The sequence below is a fragment of the Bos indicus x Bos taurus genome, chromosome 28 (genome assembly GCF_003369695.1).
Source record: "Bos indicus x Bos taurus breed Angus x Brahman F1 hybrid chromosome 28, Bos_hybrid_MaternalHap_v2.0, whole genome shotgun sequence".
Lineage (NCBI taxonomy): Eukaryota > Metazoa > Chordata > Mammalia > Artiodactyla > Bovidae > Bos > Bos indicus x Bos taurus.
In genome coordinates this window covers 3261131-3287038 of record NC_040103.1, presented here as the reverse complement: position 1 = coordinate 3287038, position 25908 = coordinate 3261131, and the positions used below count along the sequence as shown (strand labels likewise).

At 43.1% G+C, this 25908-nt stretch overlaps 1 protein-coding gene across 1 annotated transcript in view; it reads left to right on the top strand.

The window, feature by feature from the left end:
• Positions 1-25908, top strand: part of FMN2 (formin 2) — a 356666-nt gene that overhangs the window by 36825 nt on the left and 293933 nt on the right. The window lies entirely within an intron of this gene.

Here is a 25908-nt window from a genome sequence, read left to right as displayed (position 1 = left end):
CTCCCCGGCTCCCACTCACCAAGAGGGTTAATTCTGCAGAACAATCATTCCCGGCTGTTTCATAATGCATAACAAATGACAGCATAGCTGGGTTTTTGCTTTCAAGCCAGAATATTGCTCATCTTCCTCAGGTATGTGGTACATGTGTGACCCTGGGGGCTGTAATGAGTGGGCATCTAAACCCAGATGTGTGAGAATTCCCACAGAGGATTCTCTCATGAGGAAAGTGGAGAAGCTCGGCTCCCTGTGTGGAGCACGGAGTTTGTGCCATAGAGGAGTGGGTCTCATCCATGTGGGATGCTTATGCCTGTGCCCTGCTTCTGATTGCACCCCTGTCTCCTCTGTGTGTGTGTACCATTGAACAAGGGTGCTGTAGTGAGGAGTGCAGAGAGATACTGGAAATGAGCCCTGGTTGAGATCAAAAAGAGAGAGTAAATCCCAAAATGTCCATATGCATCTGCTTTTTTTTTTTTTTTCCCTTGCTATCCTTTACCCATCACAGCTGTGGTCTCCCTTCAGTTTTAGGAAAATGAACCACATAAAATATTGTGAGATCTTCTTAATACTTCCCATGTGAACGAAGATTCCCTGGGATGTACTGGGATTTGTGAGGCTTTCTTCTTAAGATTGACTGATCTATCCATCCATCCATCATCTATCATCCATCTCTGTATATATCCTGACTATATCAATCTGTATCTATCACTTATTATCTCCATCCATCCATTCATCCATCCACCCATCTGTCTATCTGTCTGTATGTCCATTCATGACATAGCAGCTAACCATTGCTCAGTTAATCTTTTTCTTGTGTGAGAAGAATTGGATAACTAAAAACTTTTCCTCCCTTTCCCTTTTTGAGAGCTGTGTGTGTTATTACAGGGATAGAACCTGGAGACTGTTGTGGCCTAAAAGTTTTAGTGAGCTGTGTTCTAGGAGATATATCAATTTGCAACTACAAATTAAAATAAATATGGATAAAGGCCAATACTTATCACTCCTAACACTTGCTTTTTGATTAAAACTATTCCCAAGTTGACTGCATTTTCTCCCCTTAAAGCTCAGAAATAAAGTCTGTTGTTTAGTTGCTCAGTCATGTCTGACTCTTTGCAACCCCATGGACAGTAGCCCACCAGGCTCCTCTGTCCATGGGATTCTCCAGGCAAGAACACTGGAGCGGGTTTCCTTCTCCAGGGGAAATAAAGTCTATCAGTCTATTAATGTGGAATTGAAATAAACTGAAAAGAGTAATCCTATTTCTCCTTTTATAAAAAATCACTGAACTAGTAGTTTCTTGCTCCTCACCGCCCTCTATTCTTATGCTAGAGAGCCTAGTAACCCCTCCCAGCCTGGTCATTGGAGGGCAGCTGGGTATGGCATAAAGAGTGAAAAGCAAAATAAATGCAGCCCCTTACTATAGTATGAAGTAATTTCCTCAGAGTGGGGAATTTCTTTCTCCAACTTTGTGCGGTTGCATTTGCTGACTTTATTTGTTGGCTCTGTGCTACCTCTCCAACCCCGCCCTCCGCGCCCACTCCCCCAAGTCAAACCTAACTCGAAACAAGAAACGTTATTTCATATATTTAAATGGCATATCAACAACAGAAGTGTGCACTCACTGTATGCACAATCGCTGTTTTTCTTCAAAGCCTGGGAGAGGAATCAATATAAACAGATCTTAGTAGGGGAAGTGGGAAGAATGCACTTTCTGTGGGGAGAGGAGTTTCTGATAATTAGCCTCTCTGCTGGCTTCCAGCTGGAAAGATTCTCTGCTCTTGGGAGATTTTCTAACCAGCAGTTCTCTTGAGGACAGTTGTCCTTTGAGACAGACCAGCCTGTGGGTATAAGCTCACGAGGGCCCTCTTCCCACCCCCACCTTTGCTTCCTTCCCTGAGGGCACTCCCGCCCCCATCTCCATCCATACAGATCCCAGCACAGGGCTTACATCTGGATCTGGAGAGCATCCTCATGCAGTTTATGGACTGACCTATTTCAGTCAACCCTCTTGGTTTAGTCCCAGTTATTTTATACGTTTTTAGGGCCTAATATTTTGCTTTAGAAATGCTACAGAAAATATGAAAGGATTTAACATTCTCCCTTACGTTTTCACTGGGTTAAAATTTCAAGAATACTGAAAGGCAAAGGTCTTTGAGTGATAATGTTCATTCATTCACATATGTTTACTGAACGCATTCTACATGCCACACAGTGTTCTAGGCTCCAGAGAGAGATTACTGAGCCAGGTCCTGTTCTCCTGAATTACACTCTTCGCAGTGGGATGAGACACTTAAGACACAAACACAAGCCCAGATGAAAGTATAGATAATGAATTCATGTCAGATTCTGATAAGTGCAGTGAAGGAAGTCAACCAGGGGAATATGGTCAGTGATGGGCGTGGGGTGGGGAGAGTGTAGATTGGGGCCCCACATGTAATGTCTGGAGCGCTAAGGAGAGGTTGGAGGGAAGGTCCCCTCAGGAGCCCAGTAGCAAGCACAAAGGCCCTGAGAGGGATGTGGGCATGGCATGAGGACCTGCATAGCCACTGTTTCTGGACACAAGGTCAGAAGGGACTCTTGAGCCAGGACTTTTGAGGTCTTGAAAGTAATGGAAGGAAAATGTGTGTTTTTAAAAAATTAATTAATTAAATTTAATTGGAGGCTAATTACTTTACAGTATTGTGGTGGTTTTTGCCATACATTGACATGAATCAGCCATGGGTGTACATGTGTCCCTCATCCCGAATCCCCCTCCCAGCTCCCTCCCCATCCCATCCCTCAGGGTTGTCCCAGTGCATCGGCTTTGTGTGCCATGTTTCATGCATGGAACTTGGATTGGTTGTCTATTTCACATATGGTAATATATATGTTTCAATGCTATTCTCTCAAATCATCCCACCATCTCCTTCTCCCACACAGTCCAAAAGTCTGTTCTTTACATCTGTGTCTCTTTTGCTGTCTCGCATATAGGGTCATCATTACCATCTTTATAAATTTTGTATATATGCATTAATATACTGTATTGGTGTTTTTCTTTCTGACTTACTTCACTCTGTATAATAGGCTCCAGTTTCATACACCTCATTAGAACTGATTCAAATGTGTTCTTTTTAATAACTGAGTAATATCCCATTGTTTATATGTACCACAACTTTCTTATCCATTCATCTGCGGATGGACATCTAGGTTGCTTCCATGTCCTAACTATTGTAAACAGTGCTGCGATGAACATTGGGGTACACATGTTTCTTTCAATTCTGGTTTCCTTAGTGTATATGCCCAGCAGTGGGATGGCTGGGTCATATGGCAGATCTATTTTCAGTTTTTTAAGGAATCGCCACACTGTTCTCCATAGTGTCTGTACTAGTTTGCATTCCCACCAACAGTGTAAGAGGGTTCCCTTTTCTCCATACCCTCGCCAGCATTTATTGTTTATAGACGTTTTGATAGCAGCCATTCTGACCGGTGTGAGAGGCTACCTCATTGTGGTTTTGATTTGCATTTCTCTGATAATAAGTGATGTTGAGCATCTTTTCATGTGTTTGTTAGCCATCTGTATGTCTTCTTTGGAAAAATGTCTGTTTAGTTCTTTGGCCCATTTTTTGATTGGGTCGTTTATTTTTCTGGTATTGAGCTACATGAGCTGTTTGTATATATTTTGAGATTAATTCTTTGTCAGTTGCTTTGTTTGCTATTTTTTCTCCCACTCTATGAGGCCACCATCACCCTAATACCAAAACCAGACAAAGATGCCACAAAAAAGAAAACTGGCCAATATCACTGATGAACATTTATGCAAAAATCCTCAACAAAATTCTAGCAAACAGAATCTAACAACATATTAAAAAGATTATACATCATGAGAAAGTGAGCTTATCCCAGGGATGCAAGGATTCCTCAATATTTGCAAATCAATTGATGTGATACACCACATTAACAAATTGAAGGGTAAAAACCATATGATTATCTCAATAGATGCAGAGAAAGCCTTTGACAAAATTCAACACCCATTTATGATAAAAACTCCAGAAAGCAGGCATAGAAGGAACATACTTCAGCAAAATAAAAGCCATGTATGATAAACCCACAGCAAACATTATCCTCGGTGGCAAAAAATTGAAAGCATTTCCCCTAAAGTCAGAAGCAAGACAAGGATGTTGAATAGCAGTGGTGGGAGTGGGCACCCTTGTCTTGTTCCTGACTTTAGGGGAATTGGTTTCAATTTTTCACCATTGAGGATAACGTTTGCTGTAGGTTTATCAAATATGGCTTTTATTATGTTGAAGTATGTTTCTTCTATGCCTGCTTTCTGGAGGGGTTTTTTTTTTTTTCCCCATAAATAGATGTTGAATTTTGTCAAAGGCTTTCTCTGCATCTACTGAGGTAATTATATGGTTTTTATCTTTTAATTTGTTAATGTGGTGTATCACTTTGATTGATTTGTGGATATTGAAGAATCCTTGAATCCCTGGGATAAAGCCCACTTGGTCATGAGGCATGATCTTTTTAATATGTTGTTGGATTCTGTTTGCTAGAATTTTGTTGAGGATTTTTGCATGTATGTTCATTAGTGATATTGGCCTGTAGTTTTCTTTTTTTGTGGCATATTTATCTGGTTTTGGTATTAGGGTGATGATGGCCTCATAGAACGAGTTTGGCAGTTTATCTTCCTCTGCAATTTTCTGGAGGAGTTTGAGTAGTATAGGTGTTAGCCCTTCTCTAAATTTTTGGTAGAATTCACCTGTGAAGCCATCTGGTTCTGGGCTTTTGTGTTGGAAGATTTTTGATTACAGTTTTGATTTCCAAGCTTGTGATGGGTCTGTAAAGATTTTCTATTTCTTCCTGGTTCAGTTTTGGAAGGTTATTCTTTTCTAAGAAATTTTCCATTTCTTCCAAGTTGTCCTATTTATTGGCATATGGTTGCTGATAGTCATCTCTTATGATCCTTTGTATTTCTGTGTTGTCTGTTGTGATCTCTCCATTTTCATTTCTAATTTTGTTTATTTGATTCTTCTCCCTTTGTTTCTTGATGAGTCTGGCTAATGGTTTGCCTATTTTATTTATCTTCTCAAAGAACCAGCTGTTCGTTTTGTTGAGTTTTGGCATAGTCTCCATTGTTTCTTTTTCATTTATTTCTACCCTAATTTTTATGATTTCTTTCCTTCTACTAACCCTGGGGTTCTTCATTTCTTCTTTTCCTAGTTGCTTTAGATGTGAAGTTAGGTTATTTATTTGATTTTTCTCTTGTTTCCTGAGGTAAGTTTGTATTGCTATGAACCTTCCCCTTAGCACTGCTTTTACTGAATCCCAGAGGTTTTGGGTTGTGTTTTCATTTTCATTCATTTCTATGCATATTTTGATTTCATCTGTGATTTGTTGGTTATTCAGAAGCATGTTGTTTAGCCTCCATATGTTTGTATTTTTAATGTTTTTTTTTTCCAGTATTGACATCTAATCTTACCACATTGTGATCAGAAAAGATGCTTGAAATGATTTTAGTTTTTTTGAATTTACCAAGGCTAGATTTATTGCCCAGGATGTGATCTATCCTGGAGAATGTTCTGTGTGCACTTGAGAAAAAGGTGAAATTCATTATTTTGGGGTGAAATGTCCTATAGATATCAATTAGGTCTAACCGGTCCATTGTATCATTTAAAGTTTGTGTTTCCTTGTTAATTTTCTGTTTAGTTGATCTAGCCATAGGTGTGAGTGGGTATTAAAGTCTCCCACTATTACTGTGTTACTGTTAATTTCCCCTTTCATACTTGTTAGCATTTGCCTTACATATTGCAGTGCTCCTATGTTGGGTGCATATATATTTATAATTGTTATATCTTCTTCTTCGATTGATCCTTTGATCATTATGTAGTGTCCTTCTTTGTCTCTTTTCATGGCTTTTATTTCAAAGTCTATTTTATCTGATATGAGTATTGCTACTCCTCTCCTCTTTTGGTCTCCATTTGCATGAAATATCTTTTTCTAGCCCTTCACTTTCAGTCTGTATGTGTCCCTTGGCTTGAGGTGGGTGTCTTGTAGACAGCATATACAGGGGTCTTGTTTTTGTATCCATTCAGCCAGTCATTGTCTTTTTTTGGGGTATTCAACCCATTTACATTTAAGATAATTATTGATAAGTATGATCCCATTGCCATTTACTTGTTGTTTTGGGTTCCAGTTTATAAACCTTTTCTGTGTTTCCTGTCTAGAGAAGATCCTTTAGCATTTGTTGAGCTGGTTTGGTGGTGCTGAATCCTCCCAGCTTTTGCTTGTCTGTGAAGCTTTTGATTTCTCCTTCTTATTTGGATGAGATCCTTGCTGGGTACAGTAATCTGGGTTGTAGGTTTTTCTCATTCATCACTTTAAGTATGTCCTGCCATTCCTTTCTGGCCTGAAGAGTTTCTATTGAATGATCAGCTGTTTTCCTTATGGGGATCCCCTTGTGTGTTATTTGTGGCTTTTCTCTTGCTGCTTTTAATATTTGTTCTTTGTGTTTGATCTTTGTTAATTTGATTAATATGCGTCTTGGGGTGTTTTGCCTTGGGTTTATCCTGTTTGGGACTCTCTGGGTTTCTTGGACTTGGGTGAATATTTCCTTCCCCATTTTAGGGAAGTTTTCAACAATTATCTCTTCTCGTATTTTCTCATGGCCTTTCTTTTTGTATTCTTCTTCTGGGACTCCTATGATTCAAGTGTTGGGGCATTTAACATTGTCACAGAGGTCTCCGAAGTTATCCTCATTTCTTTTAATTCTTTCTTCTGTTTTCCTCCCTGCTTCATTTATTTCCACCATTCTATCTTTCACCTCACTTATCCTTTCTTCTGCCTCAGCTGTTCTACAGTTGTTTCCCTCCAGAGTTCTTTTGCTCTCAGTTGTTGCATTATTCATTATTGATTGACTCTTCTTTATTTCTTCTAGGTCCTTGTTAAACATTTCTTGCATCTTCTCATTCCTTGTCTCTAGTCTATTTATCTGTAACTCCATTTTGTTTTCAAGATTTTGGATCATCTTTATTATCATTATTCTGAATTCTTTTTCAGGTAGACTCTCTATGTCCTCCTCTTTTGATTGGTTTGGTGGGCATTTATCATGTTCCTTACCTGCTGAATATTTCTCTGCCTTTTCATTTTGTTTAGATTGCTGTGTTTGGGGTGACCTTTCTGTAGGCTGGAAATTTGTTGTTCCTTTTTATTGTGGAGGTTGCTCCCTGTGAGTGGGGTTGGACTAGTGGCTTGTCAAGGTTTGCTGGTTAGGGAAGCTTGTATCTGTGTTCTGGTTGGTGAAGCTGGATCTCTTCTCTCTGGAGTGCAATGAAGTGTTCAGTAGTGAGTTTTGGGGTGTCTATGGGTTTGGCATGACTTTGGGAAGCCTGTATTTTAATGTTCAGGGCTGTGTTCCTATGTTGCTGGAGAATTAGCATGGTATGTCTTGCTCTGGAACTTGTTGGCTTTTGGGTGGAGCTTGGTTTCAGTGTAGGTATGGAGGCTTTTTGGTGAGCTCTTGTCAATTAATGTTCGTGGAATCAGGAGTTTCCTGGTGTTCTCAAGTTTTGGATTTAAGCCTCCTGCCTCTGGCTTTCAGTCTTATTCTTACAGTAGCCTCAACACTTCTCCATCCATATAGTACAGATGATAAAACATCTAGGTTAATGGTGAAAAGATTCTCTACAGTGAAGGACACCCAGAGAGGTTCACAGAGTTACGTGGAGAAGAGAAGAGGGGGGAGGGGGATAGAGGTGACCAGGAGGAAAAGAGGAGGAGTCAAAAGGGGAGAGGCCAATGTAGCCAGTAATCAGTTCCCTAAGTGTTCTCCACAGCCCAGAACACCTAGAGAGATTCACAGACTGAAGTAGAGAAGAGAAGGAGGAGGGAGGAGATCGAGGTGACCAGGGGGAGAAAAGGGAGAGTCAAAAGGGGAGAGAGCAATCAAGCCAGTAATCACACCCCTAAGAGAAAATGGATGCTGAAGATTAGATTCTTAAAGGTACAAAATTGATAACAAATACCAAAAAGCAAAGATTAAAAATCTAGAGTAGAGGTTACACTCTCAAAAATACAATATTAAAAATACAAAACAAAATCAATAATAAAAACTATAAAATATATATATATGAAATTTGCTTTAAAAATAGGGTCTTTTTTGCAAGGTTGCTGCTGCTGCTGCTAAGTCGCTTCAGTCGTGCCCGACTCTGTGCGACCCCATAGACGGCAGCCCACCAGGCTCCCCCATCCCTGGGATTCTCCAGGCAAGAACACTGGAGTGGGTTGCCATTTCCTTCTCCAATGCATGAAAGTGAAAAGTGAAAGTGAAGTCGCTCAGTCGTGTCCGACCCTCAGCGACCCCATGGACTGCGGCCTACCAGGCTCCTCCGTCCATGGGATTTTCTAGGCAAGAGTACTAGAATTGGGTGCCATTGCCTTCTCCGTAATAGGTTATAAAAAATGAAAATTAAAGGACTAATAAAAAAACTTAAAAAAAATTTTTTAATGATAATAATAAAAATATATATAGGAATTTCTCTGGAGCTGTTGTGGGCAGTGTGGGGGTCAGTTCAGTTTCAGATAGCTCCTTGTTCCACCTTGAGAAGACTCAAGGTCTACAGGCCCCTTCCAATGCTTAGTCAATATTAACTACAGGATTTTAATCTGTTGCACCTGTCGCTTCCAGAGTGCTTCCCTCTTCTTTGTTTATTTTGGCTTCCTGTCTTTCCAAGTCTATTCAGTGTCTACTTTCCGCCCTGACACAAGGGGGCAAAGAAGGTCACTTAGTTAGGTTCACTTGTTCAGTTGTGTTGTGGGGAGGGAGGAACACAGCAAACAAATATCACTGGCGTGTGTGGGGAGTGCTCGCAGTGTATGGACCACAGTGGATTTGCCCCAGCTCATGGCGGCATGTGCTTTCTTGGTCTACACTGTTCAGGTTTCAGGTTGCTCAGCAGGGGCACTGTCCAAAGCGGACGCTGTGTTTTGTGCACTTCCCAGGTCTGAGCTGCTCAGGTTCAGGTTCTCGGGTACTTCACAGGAGCACAGACTTGGTTGGGCATGCGTTTTGTGCCCTTCCCAGGTCCAAGTGGCTCACCAGGTGCGTGGCATGCACACTGTCCCAGGTGGGTCGTGCATCTTAATCACCTCCCCAGTCCCAGCCGGTCGGGAGCACCGTCTCAGGTGTGCTGTGTGTCTCCTCTGGGGAGCTGATCTCAGACTGCGGCCCTCCTGGCAGATGTCAACCGTTCAGGAGCCCAGGACGACTTGGTTAGCAACTGGGAGCCTGCTCACAGTTTGGTGGAGGATGCTGGTCTCTGGGGCTGAGGTTGGAGTAGCCCCTTGCCTTCCGGCTCAGATGTCACCCACCTGCCTCTCTGCCTCCTGCGGCAGGGGAGGGGCCTGTACGCAGCAGGCCAGCTCTCCTTTGGTATTCACTCAATCCTTTGTTCTTTGAGAGGGCCAGGCTGTGCATTAGGTTAGAGCCTTTTGTGGGAAAGTTTTTTTTTTTCTCTCTCTCTCTCTCTGGCTACCCCACAGTTTGGGTTGCTATCTCAGGTTAGTTCCCTCAGATTGTTCTTAGGGCATTCCGGCCCGGTCCTTACCCTAAGCATGCAACCCGTGCCTCCCTGTCCAGTCCCCAGTTGCTTGTGGCCAACATGAGCATCTGGGCTACTTCTCTGCTGGGAGTTGCAGTTAGGTGCATATTCTGTGTGTGTGTGTGTGTGTGTGTGTGTGTGTTTTTCCTGCCGGTTATGTTGCCCTCTGAGATTCCAAAACTCCCCACAGACCTGCCAGTGAGAGGGTTTCCTGCTGTTTGGAAACTTCTCCTCCTTCACAACTCCCTCCCCAGAGCAGGTCTCCATCCCTAACTCTTTTGTCTCTCTTTTTGTCTTCTATATTTTGTTCTACCTCCTTTCAAAGAGAATGGGCTGCCTTTCTGGGTGCCTGGTGTCCTCCACCAGTGTTCAGAAGTTGTTTTGTGGAAGTTGCTCAGCATTCAGATGATCTTTTGATGAATTTGTGGGGGAGAACGTGGTCTCCCCGTCCTATTCCTCCACTATCTTGGTTTTTAAACATTTGTATTTACCACAGGATTGACTGCGTGGTGGTTCAGGCTATAACCTCCATGTTTGTAGTCATATGGTTCAGTATGAAGGAGAAGGGTTTTAATACATGTTTTGTTAAATACATGTTTTGAAAATTATTTCTCTGGACTCCATCATTTTAAAGAATGCTCTGTCACTTTTATTTTCATTCTTACAATTTATTGTAATTTGTCCCTGGTTACTTTAGTGAGTGGTTGAACTGTGACTAGCTCTTGTAGGCATCAGTATCTTAACTTCCATACATCTGAATTGAAGCACATATGTTTTGAGGTTATTTTATTTTTTCGACCTGGTGTTTAGTAAATTTCTAATATGTGCTACTTTTTGGGTATTCTATTTTAGAAGGCAAAACAGTTGATTCCCCCACCCCCTCAACCCTCCAGCTATGCTTAATTCGAGAGTGTTGTTGTGAAAGTAGCAATGGCACTGACGTTACTACCCCATCACAGCATTCTGAGTTTAGAAGAGATGCTGCCAGGACGTCTGTAGATTTCACAATAATCCCCAGACATGAAGCTCATTGAGGTTTAGAAAAATCAACTTTTCAAAGCTCATTTGTGCCAGTCACACTTTTGAAGTCAGTGACATACTGTCTTCTCTGTAGTTTGTTTTTGCTCATTTAAGGATCTTGCTGTATCAGGGCCTGTTTTACTTTGACACCTGGTGCTTCTTCTCACTCCTTTGGCAGTGTGGGTGATGCAGAATTGGTTGCGAATGTTTGTTGATGGCCTTTAATTAAAACGGATGACTTAGCCCAGCCTTTTTGTCATGGTTTTCTTCTCTTTCTTGTGCATTTGCCCTGAGTAGTAATCAGTTCTGTGGACATGACTCACATTTCTGTGGCCTCCCTTTTGAGTCTTGAGAGCCAGGAGGAGTATAGAACCTGAGGATCCAGAGGACAGCAGCCAACCAGGGACTGAGAGGGATTTTCCTCCAGGTTTGTAGTGCACAAAGTTGTTTCTTTCTGACTCTTTGTGACCCCATGGACTGTAGCCCACCAGGCTCCTCTGTCCTTGGGATTCTCCAGGCCAGAATACTGGAGTGGGTTGCCATGTCCTCCTCCAGGGGATCTTCCTGACCCAGGGATCGAACCAATGCCTTTTATGTCCACCTGCATTGGCAGGGGGATTCTTTACCACTAGCACCTCCTGGGAAGCCCCTGGATTTGTCCTAGCCTTTGGAAATCTGAAAGGCGATTTATTTCCTTTCTATTATCTTTATTGTTGATCTGAGGGGTTGGCCAGATAGAAGGCCTTAGTAAGTGCTTTACAGCCTCTGTCACTGAACCCAGCTACGCCGTTGTCATGTGAGCACCACAGACAATATTCAGGGAATAGATTTGGCTGTTATTTCTTAACAAGACTTCATTTACAAACACTGGCTGCAGTTAGCTGGCCCCAGGTCTATACTTAGGTAATACATAACAGGTAAATTTATTTTGAAAAGTCAGTTTGACTTTTCTTTCCATCTCTAACCATGTGTGGTCATCAGCCAGTCATATAATAAAATACTGTTATATAATAAAAACTGAATTACTTTCCTGAAAAATACAGGTCCTCTCCCTATTGCTGTGTTGCTCACTGTCCAAGGGGCTGCCAGGTGGGCAGGTACACTGGTGTAGTGTTTTATGGGGGACAGAGAATTGAGTGGTCAGTGTGACTGGAGCATAGTGTCCAGTGTGAGGGGCAGGGGTGGGACAGGCATCTGTAAAGAGTGTGGTTGGTACCCAGAGCAGTTGATGGGAGTCTTCTGGTAGATGGATTTAGGAATTGGAGCTCAGTCCTGAGAGCAGTGGGGAACCACTGGAGGGTTTTAGGCAGAGGAGAAAGCATTCCAGGTGCTTGTGGAGTCCTGACCTAGGGTTGTTCTATGGATCTGACTTGGAGGCTGGAAGATTCTGAGGAAGATGGTGTGGGAATCCAAGAGTGTGGAGGTGCTGTCCTTAGCTAAGGGAGCAATGCTGGGGATGATGAAGGGACAGATGATACTGGTAGACTAGTGGTGCTCAAATGTGAGCAGGCATTGGAATCACCTGGAGGACTTGTGAGCATAATTGTTGTTCAGTTTAGGTCTTATGGAATTTGAGGATAATATACTGAAAGATACGCAGAAGTAATTGATTATTTGTGCCTGGGGGTCAGGAGACAGAGCCTAGGGGGAGAGAGATGGAGTCTTTGATTGCGCAGATGATCCCTGAAGCTGTTAGGCATTGAAGAATGCCCACAGGATGAGAATCAAGTGGGGCCTGACATGCAGATGAACGTTTATGCAATGGACAGGGGAAAGCTGCATGGGACAGGTGAAGAGCAGTTAGAGAGGTGGGGCAGAGAGACAGATAAGACAGATGGAGGAGTAAGTGATACCGAACAATGCTAAGAGGTCAAGGAAGAGTGAGATTGAAAAGTAGACATTGAATTTGTCAAAGTTATTGTCAGTAACCTTGCAGATATAGAGAGCAGTCTGGGTTGGATGTATATGTGTTTTTTGATGGGGGACTCTGGCCAGGTCTCCACATGCTGAAGCTAGATGAAGGGTCAGGGCAAGCTGGGGAGGCAGGAAGGGGTCAGTGCAGGAGTGTGATGAGCACCAGAGGCCTTGTGTCAGGGTTGTTATGAGGAGGGAAGGAGAAATACCTTTTTAAATAAAAGCTTGGGCATGTTTAGAGCATGTGCAGATGCTGATAGGAGGGACCCTATAGAGAAGGAGAATTGATGGATAGCGTGTGGTCCTGAGAGTGTCAGAGGGATAGGATTTGTAGCTCAGCTCAGTTAGGGCTGGCCTGGGACACGAGTAGCAACACCTGTGTGTGAAAAGAGACCGGGAAAGGGGTGGGCAGCGCACCCCTTTCCCCGGGAAAGGGGAAAAGCAGCGCGGGTGGGCTTTTCTTACAGGTGGCTCACGGGAAGGTGAGGGAGTGCTGACAGCGTCCGTGTTTGCTGTGAGTTAGGAGACTTTGACCTCTGCACTGAGTGAGTAGGGGTGTGTAAGGCCAAATGTTTGAAAATTGTGTGGAAATGTTTCATGTGGATGCACAGAACCATCACTGAGAACTGGTGGGAGGAAAAAGGGTGCTTCTGGAGGCTGGTGGGGGTACAGGGTGGGGATAATGTTGACTCTGCCCCAGAATTGGGTCAGTGAGGATGGGAGTTGGGAGTGGAGTTGACAGGTGAGGTCACTCAAGCTCAGAAAGGAGGAGTGACTTACCTGCAGCTGCAGTACTTTGGACAGCCAGAAATCTGTCTCCCAACAGTCAGGTCAGTTACTTTTCTCCACACCACCCTGCCTTAGTGAGAAGAAGAACTTCTGACTGAAACAGATTCTCAATTTCCCTGTGTTCTTTGTGGTTAATAGTCCCAGCACATTCATTAATGAGGTTGGGTATGAGTGTTTTCTTTAACAAAGTAACCCTGTGACTTCTGTGAATGTTCTGTGAAGAATCTTGGACATTTTTAAAGTTGTTTATCACCAGGGAGCTTTTTACCATTTTAAAAAAAGTGTTTATTTTCACAGTGCCTCCCCCAAAGTAGACCTTGCCCAAAAAGGGAAAGTGGAAGTATTAGTCATTCAGTCGTGTCTGATTCTTTGTGACCCATAGACTGTAGCCCACCAGGTTCCTCTGTCCATGGTATTCTCCAGGCAAAAATACTGGACTGGATTGTTACTCCTTTCTCCAGGGGATCTTCTCCAGGGATGAAATCCGTGTTTCCTGGGTTGCAGGCAGATTCTTTACCACTGAGCCACCAAGTAGGCCTCAATGAATTACATTTTTACAGCAACATCATTAACAGCAAAAACCTATGAAAAGCAGCCAGCATGTTGAAGGGCCAAGCACTCAGTGTTTAACAGGGATCACTTAAATTGATTAATTTAAACTTAAACCATTTATTTAATCCTACTTCCATTTTATGATGTGAAAACTGAAACTTAATATCACTTGGTAAGTCACATAGTTTTGTGAGCAGCAGGTGGAATCCAAACCCAGGAAAGCTGACTCCACATTTTGTGCCTTGTCTTCACCTCCCATAGCTGACATGTTACCAAAACTTTTGATTCAGAGACATTGCTGCCCCTCAGACAGGCGGGGGGCAAAGGCCTCCAGTCCTTGCCCCTTCCGCAGTAGAGCATCCTCCCGTAAGTTATGGGTGGCCATCAGCCTGCAGCCATGGTTCTGTCTGTGGAGCATGTGGTTCTCAAGTGTTTACTACTGAACAAAATCCATGTGTAAGTGGACCCAGACCATTCCAACCCAAGTTGTTCAAGGGTCAGCTTTGTCTCTAGAAACTCGGGCCTTGTTTCTCTTCCTTGTCATCACTCTGGTGCAGCTCACTTAAGCCTCTTACTTGGCTTCCATGGTCCCCCTCTGCCCCTCAGCTCCTTCTCCAGAGATGAGCGATCCTGTCACATCTGCTGAAGCTGCTCACCCTCACCTGAGGTGACACCAGAGCCCTCACTCACACCTGAAGGGTCCCTTCAGTGACCTCCTGGATGGGGCTGTAGCCTCATCTGCTACTCCTCTCTGCCATATTACTGTGCTGCCCAGAGAGCTTCCTAAGATTCTAACCTGGCCCCTGCTCTTGGAAAGTTTGATTGGCTGGGCCTGAGGTTGACTTCTGGAAATAGGGGTTTTGATCAGCCAGCTTTGGGAAGGCCTTGTTCTACGAAATGTGTTCTGTGAAAAGTAGTTGCTGCTTCTCTGTGGAAACTGCTTTTTACCTCTTTTTCTTTAACTCCAAGGAGGTCCTACCTTTGAATTCTCAGGAGGTTGAGCTCAGCTGATGAGGGCTGCTGGGCTAACACAAACTTAATGACCCAGGCTCTTTCCCAGATGGCTCATTAAGGCTTTGGTTCACTTTCTGTGTGTGATTGAGAAATTGCTCAGCTGAGAGAGATGAAGCTGGTCTCCACGTGGTTGATGGAATCTTCAGTGTAGCTAATGCCATCTCTAATTCCTTATAGGAACTTCCTCTGTTCAATTCTTTCATTGTTCTTATTTGAAAAAAGTTGAGATGTAAAATGCAGATATTCAGATCTGGAAGTGTAGCTCTGAATAAATTCCTATTTTAACAAAAAAAGATGATTAAATTGAATCTTATTTAGTATTTACTATGGCCCAAGGCCTAATTCCGATTTTCCTTCCTTTATATATTTATAAGCATGTTTTTCTGAATTTTACTTTTGAAATATAAGGGTTTGTGGAACATTGAAGTTACAGAATATGAAGATTGAGAATAAAATAATTATTTGTGAGTTTGTCAAAGTTTCAAACAATCCTGGAGAGAAAAATTTTAAACCTTTTCAGTAATCTTGTCTGAAATAGGGTATGTATTCTAGATTAAGAAGTTATGTAATTCATATACATATATAAAGTTGTTTTTTACAGATTAATTTATATATATATTTTTATCTCTACTGTTATCACATACTCAGTATTTCTGGGGGCTTCCCAGGTGGCAAAGTGGTACAGAATCCACCTGCCAAAGCTGGAAATGGAAGAGATGGGGCTTTAATCCCTGGGTCAGGAAGATCCCCTGGAGTAGGAATGGCAACCTGCTCCAGTATTCTTGCCTGGAAAATTCCATGGATGGAGGAGACTTGTGAGCTATAGTTCATGGGGTTGCAAAGAGACACACTGAGTGACTGAGCATGCACACACACACACAATATTTCTGATTTGATTTGTAAGCCATTTAATTGTTCCGCATAAATGTGTATGCATAGAATTCAGCACGGTATAAGGTATTATAAATGTTAGATTCTTCTACATCTTTATTCTGTTAAGGCCAAGCATTTCTACTGCATTTACTCTACAGCATTTATTCTGTTGTGGTGTTGATTTTTATTCCCCTATTTGTGCGGAAGAGAAAGTAGTTTGCAAGTCTTCTTGGCAAGTCTCTATGCTGGGTAAATATAGCAACTGAGTTGCTAAATTCCAGTCAAAAATAGAATTCAGCTTCATTTTGAAAGCTCCTTCCCATTCATCCACAGCCATCCAAGTATCACATGTTTAGCTCTGCCCTCTTCTGGTGATTTTAAATTATGGAAGGAAATTGCCATAACAGAATTGCAGTAGGAAATGGCAGCCTACTCCAGCATTCTTGCCTGGAAAATCCCATGGACGGAGGAGCCTGGTAGGCTACAGTCCATGAGATCGTAGAGAGTCGGACATGACTGAGCGACTTCACTTTCACTTCAACAACACAAGGGTGAGGGCTACCCTGTGAGCAGTCGACAAGCTGCCTATAATTTATAGTGAGCTCAGTATCTGCAGTTCAACCAGCTGGTCAAGCTGCAGTACTGACTGTTGAGAAAATCCCTTTGCAGTTTAAACTCTTGTTGTTTCAAGGGTCAGCAGTACTTTACAAATTTGCAGTGGCTGCAAATTTTAAAATTTCGGCACCACAAAATACATTGATTGGAAAATTAATTGTAATAGTTTTAATTTTAAAAACGTAAAATAAAAGTCATTTAAATTAGAGAGAAAATCACTTAAATTAGAAATGGAAGCTGCTTTCTACATCGCTCAAGAAAAATGTCATTGTAGTTTTCTTTCTCCAAGTGCTGATGAAAACAAATACAGAATAGTTCAGGTTGCAGTCATATTAGGGAAAATAATCCAGTAGTTTGAATGATGATGTTGATGAAGTTAAAGGATTTTTTTGTACTCTTCTGACTGAGCACTTTCTCAGTTCATGCTCAGGATAACTCCCTTCAGTTGAATTTTCAGTTAAAAGACACCTTCCTTTTTAGAGACAACAGGTTTTATTACATTGAATTTGCTAAGCAGTATATCTCCTTTAGCTAAAGGATTAACTTGTGTTGGAATATTCTTTCACTTTTAAGGATTTATACAAAATTTTGTGAAGGTGCTTGTATTAAGATATAAAGATCATGGATGCTTACAGATATGGTGGGCTACAAATCAGATGTAGTGAACACAGAGGGTTGGTGGGCACTGGTTAACCTCTTCTGTACCCAGCAGTAAGTGACTAGTGATCAGACAAGACATCAGGCCATCCCATGTTCTCCTCAGATATGAGCAAAAAGTGATGTCTGAGCATGAGGAGAGTTTCACAAGGTAAGACCAAACAAACACCATTAAGGCACCTTCTGCTCAGAATCTTGTTGGATCATAACTTTAACTGACATCACATTGACATTTAATAATATCTTGAGATTGAAATCCAGCTAAAGAGCACTGAGCTAGGAGGTGAAAATTGACTTTGTTTCTAAACTCTCTTTCTAGTTGTGTTACCTCACTGGTGCAATGAAGTCCTGCAAATAACAGTAACATTTGTGGAATCCTTACTTTGCCAAGGATTTGACACATCATTTGATCTTATAACACCTTCTGACTCCCTGGGAGCTATTATTGCCTATTTTAGAGGGAAGGAAGCCTGGGCATTGCAATTAGCAGGAGATGGTCCCCATCTAAGTCTGTTGAACTCTGAAATGCCTCCTCTTGATGACTGTGTCTGTTGTGCAGAGGCCATTGAGTGTTTTAGAATCTTCACAGTCTATGGACACAAATATGTTAGCATCTCACAAGTATGAAGTTGAAGTGAAAGTCGCTCAGTTGTGTCCAATTCTTTGTGACCCCATGGACTATACAGTCCATGGGATTCTCCAGGCCAGGAGTGGGTAGCTTTTCCCTTCTCCAGGGGATCTTCCCAACCCAGGGATTGAACCCACGTCTCCTGCATTGCAGGTGGATTCTTTACCAGCTGAGCCACAAGGAAAGCCCAAGAATACTGGAATGAGTAGTCTATCCCTTCTCCAGCGGATCTTCCCAACCCAGGAATTCAGCCAGGGTTTCCTGCATTGCAGATGGATTCTTTACCAACTGAGCTATGAGGGAAGCCCATACATCTCACAAGTATGGTCTAAGGCAAATGCACAGGTTCTAACAGGACCCTTCCTATGTTAACAACTTGGTCTTTATTGTTATTATTTTTTAAATGTTATTCATTTATTTATTTTTGTTTGTGCTGGGTCTTTGGGAGGGCTTTTTTTTCTAGTTGTGGCAAGTGGGGGCTTCTCTCTAGTTGTGGTGTGTGAGCTTCTCATTGTAGTGGCTTCTTTTGTTGCAGAGCAAGGGCTTTTGAACTTGCAGCCTTCAGTAGAGCTTGGGCTCAGTAATTGTGGCACATGGGCTTAGTTGCCCCACAGCGTGTGGAATCTTCTCAGATCAGGGATTGAACCCATGTCCTCTGCAGGCAGATTCTTAACCACTGGACCACCAGGGAAGTCCAAATCCTTGGTCTTTAGAAATGGCTGCTCAGGGCCTCTGTTTTGTGTAACTGTGTTTGCACTCTGGAGAGTAGCTTGTCTCAGAAATCATGACCATAGCTGTGGCCATGGTGGCAGCTCTGACCACTAATCATCCCATCAGTCTCCCTGGAATCACCATTCAGGCACCTTGTCTGTAAGAAGTAGAGCTTGTCATGGATTTTTACCTGGCTTCCCAATGACTGCAGGTGGTTGGTGACACATTTTAAGGCTGAGTCTCTATTTTAGCTTCTGTTTCTATAAAGAGACTCAACAAAACTCACCTTCTGCTAATAACTTTGAGAAAGCATAGGCTCCAATATGGGAAGCCTGGATTTCGAGGGAGGGCGTCTGGTCCAGAAAACTCAGGAATGCAGTTTTCCATAGTGCTTCCTTCTAGTGAAGAATGTTTCATTACAGGCATTTGGATATTCTCACCCTAGCTTGGCATTGTGTGCAACTCTTCTTGACCCCAGGGACTGTAGCCTACCAGGCTCCTCTGTCCATGGGATTCTCTAGGCAAGAATACTGGAGTGGGTAGCCATTCCCTTCTCCAAGGGATCTTCCCAACCCAGGGATCAAACCCAGGTCTCCTGCATTGCAGGCAGATTCTTTACTGTCTGAGCCACAAGGGGAGCCCCCAGCTTGGCGTTGGTCAGTATCTAATTATGAGACTGGATTGCTAATGAGCAGTGCTCTGCCCCTCCCTGAGCAGGACTCTGTGGTCCCAGCAGAGGGACCAAGGATGCTGTTGCCAGGCAGCCCTGGCTCTCAGCCTTCTTTGCTTGTTCCTCCTCATGGGTGGCTACCTCCAAGGGCCCTGACGTTGATAGCATATACACCACACTCCCCTCCATCTAATTCAGCCCTGGTCTCTCCCCCAGGAGAGGCATAAACCAGTGTGACCTTCTCTGGGAACTTTTGATACTCTGAGCTATTATTCCTCTCACCCCACTGATTTCTTTTACTTCTACCTTTAACTTAAAGTTGGTTTCTTTTTATCAGTTCATAGTTGTTTGAAATCCCACCAAAAAAAGATACACCACGTCCACAGGCAAAGGAGAAGCCCCAGTAAGATGGTAGGAGGGGCAAAATCACGTTTAGAATCAAACTCCATAACTGCCAGAGATGCTTGGAGGGCTCAAACAAAACCTTGTGTGCACCAGGATCCAGGGATCCCATAAGAGACTGGGGTCCCTGCATTTGAGTGTTTGATTTTCTCCTGCAAAAGCATGGGTTAGCAGTGGCCTGGCCTGGGGACAGGGGCTCTGGCTGCAGCAGACCTGGGAGGCGTGGAGTGTGAGCCCCACCACAGAACCACTGAGCAGACAACCCACAAACTGGAGAACAATTATCCCAAAGAAGTTCTTGTACTGTTATGAAAGTTCTAGGGCCTGCAACAGATTTCCTAACCTGGAGATCTGGAAAAGGGACTGAGAACCCCAGGGAATTTGACCTTGAAGGCCAGTGGGATTTGATTACAGAACTTACACAGGACCGGGGAAACAGACTCTTGGAGAGCACAAACAGAACCTTGTGTGCACTGGGACCCAGGAGAAGGGAGCAGTGACCCCACAAGAGACTGAGCCAGACTTGCCTGTGAGTGTCCAGGAGTCTCGGGCAGAGGCATGGGTCAACACTGACCTGCCATGGGATCAGGGACATTGAATACAACAGTGCCTGCATAAGTCCTTTTGAAGGAGGTTGCTGCCATAACTGCTACCATAGTATGGCCTCAGGTCAAACTGCAGGGAGGAAACACAGCCCCACCCATCAGCAGAAAATTGGATTAAAGATTTATTGAACATGGCCCTGCCCATCAGACCAAGACCCAGATACCCCACATCCACTCCGTCCCATCAGGAAGCTTCTACAAGCCTCTTATTCTTATCCACCAGAGGGCAGGCATAATGGAAACCACAGTTACAGAAAAGTAACTGATCACTTGGATCATAGCCTTGTCTAAACCCAGTGGAAACTATGAGCCATGTCATGTAGGGTCACCAAGATGGACAAGTCATGGTGGAGAGTTCTGACAAAATGTGGTCCACTGGAGAAGGGAATGGCAAATCACTTCAGTATTCTTGCCTTGAGAACCCCATGAACAGTATGAAAAGACAAAAAGATATGACACTGAAAGATGAACATCCCAAGTCGGTAGGTGCCCAATATGCTACTGGAGGAGAGTGGAGAAATAGCTCCAAAAAAATGAAGAGGCTGAGCTAAAGTGGAAACAGTACCCAGTTGTGGATGTGACTGGTGATGGAAGTAAATTCCAATGCTTTAAACAACACAATTGCATAGGACCGTGGAATGTTAGATCCACGAATCAAGCTAAATTGGGAGTGGTCAAACAGGAGATGGCAAGAATGAGCATCAACATTTTAGGAATCAAACTAAAATGGACTGGAATGGGCTAATTTAATTCAGATGACCATTATATCTACTACAGTGGGCAAGAATAACTTGGAAGAAATGGAGTAGCCCTCATAGTCAACAAAAAGTCCAAAATGCAGTACTTGGGTGCAATCACAAAAATGACAGAAAGATCTCTGTTCATTTCCAAGGCAAATCTTTCAGTATGACAGTAATCCAGGTCTATGCCCCAACCACTAATGCTGAAGAAGCTGAACAATTCTCTGATAACCTACAAGACCTTCTAGAACAAACACCAAAAAAAAAAAAAAAAAAAAAAAGATGTCTTTTTCATCATCAGTTCAGTTCAGTCGCTCAGTGTGTCCGACTCTTTGCGACCCCATGAAGTGCAGCACGCCAGGCCTCCCTGTCCATCACCAACTCCCGGAGTTCACTCAGACTCATGTCCATCGAGTCAGTGATGCCATCCAGGCATCTCATCCTCTGTCATCCCCTTGTCCTCCTGCCCCCTATCCCTCCCAGCATCAGTCTTTTCCAATGAGTCAACTAGGGGACTAGAATGCAAAAGTAGGAAGTCAAGAGATAACCTGCAGTAACAGGCAACTCTGGCCTTGGAGTACAAATTGAAGAGGGCAAAGGCTAACAGTTTTGCCAAGAGAACACACTGATCATAACAAACACCCTCTTTCAACAACACAAGAGAAGACTCTACATATGGACATTACTAGATGGTCAATATTTAGATCAAATTGATTATATTCTTTGCAGTCAAAGATGGAGAAGCTCTATGCTGCTGCTAAGTCACTTCAGTCATGTCCGACTCTGTGCAACCCCATAGATGGCAGCCCACCAGGCTCCCCCATCCCTAGGATTCTCCAGGCAAGAACACTGGAGTGGGTTGCCATTTCCTTCTCCAATGCAGGAAAGTGAAAGTGAAGTCGCTCAGCCGTGCCCGACCCTCAGCGACCTCATGGACTTCAGCCTTCCAGGCTCTTCCGTCCATGGGATTTTCAGGCAAGAGTACTGGAGTGGGGTGCCATTGCCTTCTCTGGGAGAAGCTCTAACAGATCAGTCGCTCAGTCGTGTCCGACTCTTTGCGACCCCATGAATCACAGCACACCAGGCCTCCCTGTCCATCACCAATTCCCGGAGTTCACGCAGACTCATGTCCATTCAGTCAGTGATGCCATCCATCCATCTCATCCTCTGTCCTCCCCTTCTCCTCCTGCTCCCAATCCCTCCCAGCATCAGAGTCTTTTCCAGTGAGTCAACTCTTCGCATGAGGTGGCCAAAGTACTGGAGTTTCAGCTTTAGTATCATTCCTTCCAAAGAAATCCCAGGGCTGATCTCCTTCAGAATGGACTGGTTGGATCTCCTTGCAGTCCAAGGGACTCTCAAGAGTCTTCTCCAACACCATAGTTCAAAAGCATCAATTCTTTGGCCCTCAGCCTTTTTCACAGTCCAACTCTCACATCCATACATGACCACAGGAAAAACCATAGCCTTGACTAGACGAACCTTTGTTGGCAAAGTAATGTCTCTGCTTTTGAATATGCTATCTAAGGTTGGTCATAACTTTCCTTCCAAGGAGTAAGTGTCTTTTAATTTCATGGCTGCAGTCACCATCTGTAGTGATTTTGGAGCCCAGAAAAATAAAGTCTGACACTGTTTCCACTGTTTCCCCATCTATTTGCCATGGCGTGATGGGACCGGATGCCATGATCTTTGTTTTCTGAATGTTGAGCTTTAAGCCAGCTTTTTCACTCTCCGCTTTAACTTTGATCAAGAGGCTTTTGAGTTCCTCTTCACTTTCTGCCATAAGGGTGGTGTCATCTGCATATCTGAGGTTATTGATATTTCTCCTGGCAGTCTTGATTCCAGCTTGTGTTTCTTCCAGTCCAGCATTTCTCATGATGTACTCTGCATATAAGTTAAATAGACAGGGTGACAATATACAGCCTTGATGAACTCCTTTTCCTATTTGGAACCAGTCTGTTGTTCCATGTCCAGTTCTAACTGTTGCTTCCTGACCTGCATACAGGTTTCTCAAGAGGCAGGTCAGGTGGTCTGGTATTCCCATTTCTTTCAGAATTTTCCACAGTTTATTGTGATCCACACAGTCAAAGGCTTTGGCATAGTCAATAAAGCAGAAATAGATGTTTTTCTGGAACTCTTTTGCTTTTTCTGTGATCCAGCGGATGTTGGCAATTTGATGTCTGGTTCCTCTGTCTTTTCTAAAACCAGCTTGAACATCAGAAAGTTCACGGTTCACATATTGCTAGCCTGGCTTGGAGAATTTTGAGCATTACTTTACTAGCGTGTGGGTGAGTTCAATTGTGCGGTAGTTTGAGCATTCTTTGGCATTGCTTTTCTTTGGGATTGGAATGAAAACTGACCTTTTCCAGTCCTGTGGCCACTGCTTTTTCCAAATTTGCTGGCATATTGAGTGCAGCACTTTCACAGCATCATCTTTCAGGATTTGGAGTAGCTCAACTGGAATTCCATGACCTCCACTAGCTTTGTTCATTAGTGATGTTTTCTAAGGCCCACTTGCCTTCACATTCCAGGATGTCTGGCTCTAGGTCAGTGATCACACCCTCGTGATTATCTGGGTCATGAAGATCTTTTTTGTATAGTTCTTCTGTGTATTCTTGCCATCTCTTCTTAATATCTTCTGCTTCTGTTAGGTCCATACCATTTCTGTCCTTTATCGAGCCCATCTTTGCATGAAATGTTCCTTTGGTATCTCTGATTTTCTTGAAGAGATCCCTAGTCTTTCCCACTATACAGTCAGCAAAAAAAAAAAAAAAAAAGACTAGGAGTTGACTGTGGCTCAGATCATGAACTCCTTATTGCCAAATTCAGACTTAAATTGAAAAAAGTAGGGAAAACCACTAGACCATTCAGGTATGACCTAAATCAAATCCCTTACATTTATACAGTAGACGTGACAGATTCAAGGGATTAGATCTGATAGAGCTCCTGAAGAACTATAGACAGAGGTTCATGACATTGTACAGGAGACAGTGATCAAGACCATCCCCAAGAAAAAGAAATGCAAAAAGGCAAAATGGTTGTCTGAGGAGGGCTTACAAGAAGCTGAGAAAAGAAGAGTTGTGAAAGGCAATAGAGTAAAAGAAAGATATATCCATCTGAATGCAGATTTCCAAAGAATAGCAAGGAGAGATAAGAAAGCCTTCCTAGTGATCAACACAAAGAAACAGGAAAAAAATAGAATGAGGAAGATGAGAGATCTCCAAGAAAATTAGAGATACCAAGGGAACGTTTCATGCAAGTCCAGTTCAGTCGCTCAGTTGTATCGACTCTTTGCGACCACATGGAGTGCAGCATGCCAGGCCTCCCTGTCCATCACCAACTCCCGGAGTTTAGTCAAACTCATGTCCATTGAGTCGGTGATGCCATACAACCATCTCATACTCTGTCATCCCCTTCTCCTCCTGCCTTCAATCTTTCCCAGCATCAGGGTCTTTTCAAATGAGTCAATTCTTTGCATCAGGTGGCCAAAGTATTGGAGTTTCAGCTTCAGCATCAGTCCCTCCAATGAACACCAGGACTGATCTCCTTTAGGATGGACTGATTGGATCTCCTTGCAGTCCAAGGGACTCTCAAGAGTCTTGTCCAACACCACAGTTCAAAAGCGTCAATTCTTTGGCACTCAGCTTTATAACTCTCACATCCATACATGACTACTAGAAAAACGATAGCTTTGACTAGACAGACCTTTGTTGGCAAAGTAGTGTCTCTGCTTTTTAATAGGTTGGTCATAGATTTTCTTCCAAGGAGCAAGCATCTTTTAATTTCATGGCTGCAGTCACCATCTGCAGTGAGTTTGGAGCCCCCAAAAATATAGTCTGCCACTGCTTTTTTTCCCTACTGTTTCCCCATCTGTTTGTCATGAAGTGATGAGACTGGATGCCATGATCTTAGTTTTCTGAATGTTGAGTTTTAAGCCAACTTTTTCTCTCTCCTCTTTCACTTTCATCAAGAGGCTCTTTAGTCTTCTTCACTTTCTACTATAAGGGTGGTGTCATTTGCGTATCTGAGGTTATTGATATTTCTCCCAGCAGTCTTGATTCAGCTTGTGCTTCATCCAGCCCAGCGTTTCTCATGATGTACTCTGTATATAAGTTAAATAAGCATAGTGACAATATACATCCTTGACAGTCTCCTTTCCCAATTTGAAACCAGTCTGTTGTCCCATGTCCCATTCTAACTGTTGCTTCTTGACCTGGATACAGATTTCTCAGGAGGCAGGTCAGGTGGTCAGGTATTCCCATCTCTTGAAGAATTTTCCACAGTTTCTTGTGATCCACACAGTCAAAGGCTTTGGCATAGTCAATATAGCAGAAATAGATGTTTTTCTGGATCTCTCTTGCTTTTTCAATGATCCAAACTGGAAAATTCTTAGATGAGAATACAAAACCAGCTTACCTGCCTACTGGGAAATCTGTATGCAGGTCAAGAAGCAGCAGTTACAACCAGACATGGAACAATGGACTGTTTCCAAATTGGGAAAGGAGTATGTCAAGGTTCTATATTGTCACCTGGCTTATTTAACTTATATGCAGAGTACATCATATGAAATGCCAGGCCAGATGAAGCACAAGCTAGAATCAAGATTTCAGGGATAAATATTAATAACCTCAGATATGCAGGTGCTGCTGCTGCGAAGTCACTTCAGTCCTGTTGGACTCTGTGTGACCCCATAGACGGCAGCCTACCAGGCTCCCCCGTCCCTGGGATTCTCCAGGAAAAAACACTGGAGTGGGCTGCCATTTCCTTCTCCAATGCATGAAAGTAGAAAGTGAAAGTGAAGTTGCTCGGTCATGTCTGACTCTTAGCAACCCCATGGACTGCAGCCTACCAGGCTCCTCCATCCATGGGATTTTCCAGGCAAGAGTACTGAAGTGGGCAGATATGTAGGTGAGACCACCCTTATTGCAGAAAAAAGGGGAATTAAAGAGCCTCTTGATGAAAATGAGAGAGGAGAGAGAAAAAGATTGGCTTAAAACAGCATCCAGAAAACAAAGTTAATTGCATCTGGTCCCATCACTTCATGGCAAATAGATGGGGAAACAATGGAAACAGTGACAGACTTTATATTCTTGGGACTAAAATCACTGCAGATAGTGACTGAATCCATGAAATTAAAAGATGCTTG